The sequence below is a fragment of the Bubalus kerabau genome, chromosome 8 (genome assembly GCF_029407905.1).
Source record: "Bubalus kerabau isolate K-KA32 ecotype Philippines breed swamp buffalo chromosome 8, PCC_UOA_SB_1v2, whole genome shotgun sequence".
Taxonomy (NCBI): Eukaryota; Metazoa; Chordata; class Mammalia; order Artiodactyla; family Bovidae; genus Bubalus; species Bubalus kerabau.
The window spans coordinates 59,966,994-59,971,815 of record NC_073631.1 but is presented as its reverse complement, the minus strand read 5'-3'; the positions used below and the strand labels follow the sequence as shown (position 1 = coordinate 59,971,815).

General features: G+C 39.3%; 1 pseudogene; it reads left to right on the top strand.

Moving 5' to 3' along the window:
- The first annotated feature begins 3,210 nt into the window (after positions 1 to 3,210).
- On the top strand, positions 3,211 to 3,311 carry LOC129659723 (uncharacterized; annotated as a pseudogene).
- The last annotated feature ends 1,511 nt before the right edge of the window (positions 3,312 to 4,822 follow it).

Sequence of the window (4,822 nt, the reverse complement as noted above, 5' to 3'; positions counted from 1 at the left end):
TGTATTTGTCAGAAGCAAAAGAGATGACTAGGGAGATGGCAATGACAAATCTGTTCAAGGCTTAGCTCATTTTACTGAAGAATGTGTGTCCCCTTCTGACATTTATCAAAAGAAATTCAATTTTATAAAAAGAAGGATGTCAAATAATAGTACATAGCTAACACTCATTCTGCAGCTGTCAGAAGGCCAGATGGGGGCAAAAAGGAAAAGGGTAGATGGAAGAAAAAGTCATGCTGGCAAGAAACAGAAAGCCAAACAGGGTGAAAGGTCAGTTCTAATATGCTTACAGGCTTGAATACATTTCTAATTAAGTCACATAGTTTTGAGACCCATATTAGTGCCTACTTCACATTTTGGAACACTGTTTTTCATTTTCTACAGATACAAGGAATGACACAAAGTAAAGGTTTTGTGTCTGTGTGTGTATTTTTGTTTTTTTGTTGTTCTTGTTTTATGTTTTTTTTTTTTCTTCTACATCAGGGAAGAAAGCTAATGAAACCTGGTAAAACCCCACAGCACCAGGTACAATGAAAGATACCCCGTGGGCAGGCAATCTATATTTCTTACAGTGATGATGATGATTTTTCTTTGGCAGGAAAGGATATTATGGGTCAAAGAATAAAACCAAACGTTGAGACAGAGGTAGTAGAAAAAAAGAAGTCAGGTTAAGATCAAAGGAGGGGATTCTATTAGGAGACTAATGATGAAGCTGACAAAATACTGTAACAAGTGAGTGTTTTTACCATACTGCATAAAAATATTGGATTAAGCTACAAATTAAATCTCTTTCTCAGTAAGGGGTTTCTGCAGGACAGAAGCAATTAGGCTGCTGTCTAGTGAAGACAGGAAACTTGATTAACAGATCCAAAAAGACAGCGTAGGGAAGATGGGTTTAACACCAGGAGGTGAAACACCAACTGTTATGCAAATTGACTTTTCTCAAAATGTTGGATAATTTCAATCAAGGACTGAAATACACTTTTTTTTTTTTTTTTAAACATCACTGTTCTCTGGCCTTAAACTCTGCAATGCAATTTCTTATTAAATAACTGCTACTGATGCATGCGTCACAGTCAAATTCCTGAGGTGGGTACTGAGACACTGCAAAACATTTCACCATAAAACTGATTTTGCTTCTTTTCCAAATTTTCAAACATTCAAGGTGTTCTAGCTAAGGATGGCTGAGCAAGCAGCTTGTGGGACACTAGCTGTGAAGTGTTTGTGTCTAACCTTTTTGAGTCCCGTACTCTCTGTAAGGTACCTATTTGGTGCAGTCCAAGCCAACTTGTTCTTGTTTAGAATAAGGACTCTAAGGAGTGGCTACCATTTGGTAATGACAAAATACTTGTGTGTATTTCTCCCACAGATAAGACATTGTGCTAAAGCCAGAGACTGCTACTGCTACGGCTAAGTCGCTTCAGTCGTGTCCAACTCTGTGCGACCCCATAGACGGCAGCCCACCAGACTCTCCTGTCCCTGGGATTCTCCAGGCAAGAACACTGGAGTAGGTTGCCATTGCCTTCTCCATTGTGTGAAAGTGAAAAGTGAAAGTGAAGTCTTTCAGTCATGTCTGACATGCAGTCCCACGGACTGCAGCCTACCAGGCTCCTCCATCCATGGGATTTTCTAGGCAAGAGTACTGGAGTGGCTTGCCATTGCCTTCTCCGAAAGCCAGAGACAGGACACCAGAAATCCAGGAAACATTGTAACTATTTATTCTTCATTCTCAAATTTGTATTTACTGTCCTAGAGATTTTCAAATTCAAAGTCCTAAAAGTATGCAGAATATTTAAAAATGTATCTGTAATCAAGTATTTTTCCTTGAACAAAAATAAATCAGGCTCCGCAGCACATAAACCAGATCTTTCTATTTCTTCTTGGAAGATGTTGAGAAGAATTAAAATCATGTAGATGATCTTCTACGTGGAATTAATATAGTCATCTTCATACATATTATTACCAGCAAAGTTTTCAAGGTTTAAATTTTTTCATGAGACTGGCCACACACATTTGCATAAATCCTTTGATCCAGGGAATATGATCAAATCAACTAAATAAGTTAACATACCAACTTTTAACTCTTCACATCAAGGGTTGTCGAACTATCTCTCTGAAGTACCAGATAGTAAAAGTGTTTGCCTTTGCATTCCAGACAGCCTCTCACAAGTACTCAGCTTTGTTCTGTAGAGACACAAAAGCAGCCAGAGGACTCTGCAGAAGTAAACGGGCTTGGCTGTGTTCCAATACAGTGTTATTTACAATAACAGGCAATGAACTTTGGCCTGCAAGCCACAGTTTGCTGACTCATGCTTTATATCATTTTATCCCCTTCATTTCTTTTAATTTATCCTCTATCACGATGTCACAGCCTCGTACTGAAAATGCAGCAAAGCTGTGGCTACAGACCAATCATTGTAAACAAAGATTGCAGGGGAGGGGGAATGTGAAAATTTGTTTTAAAAATATGTACTAAATTAGTAATAGAATATACACTGAAAAACATTAGAGTTAATAGTCCTTTCCCCACCCTGCTGCTTGAGAGATCTTTCTAAAATGCAAATTTGATCTTGGAACTCTCTAGCTTAAAATGTTTTACCTGCAGCAGACAGCCAGCTCTTCAGCTTGTCACAATCATCTCATCCCATGGCTGACCCTGTTTTCCTCCCAACTTCATCTCTTGCTATGTCTTCTTCTCACATTCTGTGCTCCAGCTACACGGAGGGAATCATAATTTCCATAGTGCTATGTGCATTTTGGCCTTCCAACACATGCACTGCTATTCACTGTGCTTGAAACCTATTAACAACACTGACCTTGCTAACTCCTTGAGGACTGAACTCGGGTGTCTCAGGTGACTTTTACTCCCAGCCTGTGCTATCAGGAGGTGACTATTTCCTTGTCTATTGACCCTGATAAATATTAAATTCTTGAAAGTTGAAACTGCATTTTTAAAAGCATGATGCCTAGCAATGGAGAACAATCCATAAGTAATTATTCAATCAATCAATCAGTCAATTAAATGAGCTTTCTGGGTCCCTCCACTTCATCCTATAAATATAATTGTTCCTAACAATAAGCAATCTCTTTTCTTTAGCATACCATCTATAAATGATACACAAACAACTAATAGAGAAATGAAAAAAAATTAGTTCAAGCAGTAATTTATATCCTATAAGCAGGGGGAAGTGTTGATAAAGTCAATTTGCATGCTTGCTTTAGCAGCACATATGCTAAAATCTGAATGATACAGAGATTAGCATGGTCCCTGTGAAAGGATAACCTACATGGGAAAAGAATCTGAAAAAGAACATATATATGTATGAAGTATGATGTGTTAGTTGTTCATTCATGTCCAACTCTTTGCAGCTTCATGGACTGTAGCCTGCCAGGCTTCTCTATCCATGAAATTCTCCAGGCAAGACTACTGGTGTGGGTAGCCATTCCCTTGTCCAGGGGATCTTCCTGACCCAGGGATCAAACTTGGGTCTCCTGCATTGCAAGCAAATTCTTTACCATCTGAGCCAGCAGAGAAGCCCCAGATATATGTATATGTACAACTAAATCACTTTGTTGTACACCTGAAACTAATACAACATTGTAAATCAACTATACCTCAATATAAAATAAATTTTTTAAAACCGCTTTGCATTTACCACATAAGTAGGAATCTTTTCTCAACTGCTAATCATAAGAGAGCCAGGTTTTATATGAAGAGCAATTAAACATTTATAGGATCTACAGGAGACATGAACAGATGCTATTTAAAGACATCCAGAAGAAAAGACTACAGAAAAAATAAATTTGTGTTTCAGTGGGAAACTATGCATTAGACTTTAGCCTTTCATAATCTTTGCACTATTTTACAACTTTTATAATTGATGCACATGCACATTCTGTCTGGTCTGGAAGAGTTTCAGTTGACCTCCCTCCATTCCTTTTTGTGCTGTGCTGTGCTAAGTTGCTTCAGTTAACTTCAGATCAGTCGCTCAATCATGTCCGACTCTTTGCAACCACATGAATCACAGCACACCAGGCCTCCCTGTCCATCACCAACTCCCGGTGTTCATTCAAACTCACGTCCATCAAGTCGGTGATGCCATCCAGCTATCTCATCCTCTGTCGTCCCCTTCTCCTCCTGCCCCTTTAATCCCTCCCAGCATCAGAATCTTTTCCAATGAGTCAACTCTTTGCATGAGGTGGCCAAAGTACTAGAGTTTCAGCTTTAGCATCATTCCTTCCAAAGAACACCCAGGGCTGATCTCCTTTAGAATGGACTGGTTGGATCTCCTTGCAGTCCAAGGGACTCTCAAGAGTCTTCTCCAACACCACAGTTCAAAAGCATCAGTTCTTCGGCCAAGTTGCTTCAGTTGTGTCAAATTCTTTATGACCCCTAAGGTCAGTAGCCCGCCAGGCTGCTCTGTCCATGGGATTCTCTAGGCAAGAATACTGGAGTGGGTTGCCATGCCCTCCTCTCATTCCTTTTTACTTCATAGAAATTAGTGCCTTTTGACTTTTCCTATAAGCCAGTTACACCAACTACCTGATTCCCTCACTGAATGAGTAAAATAAAATCTTCAACACATGCTCACTTTAAAATCCTTATGAGAGTCATGATTTTACCTTTTCCAAAAAAATTATCTTTTAACAGTTTTGGAGGTTCCACTGAGATGCTCAGTGGATTTAGGCATCAGAGCCAGGAAAATTGCATAAGGAGAGAAGTGCACTCCATGGGCAACTTAGGCCCAGGTTAGTCTTCTCTTGGCTTCCAAAGGTAAACCCAAAATGGCAATAAAACTTTGCTTCCTCTGTGCTTTTCTAATTT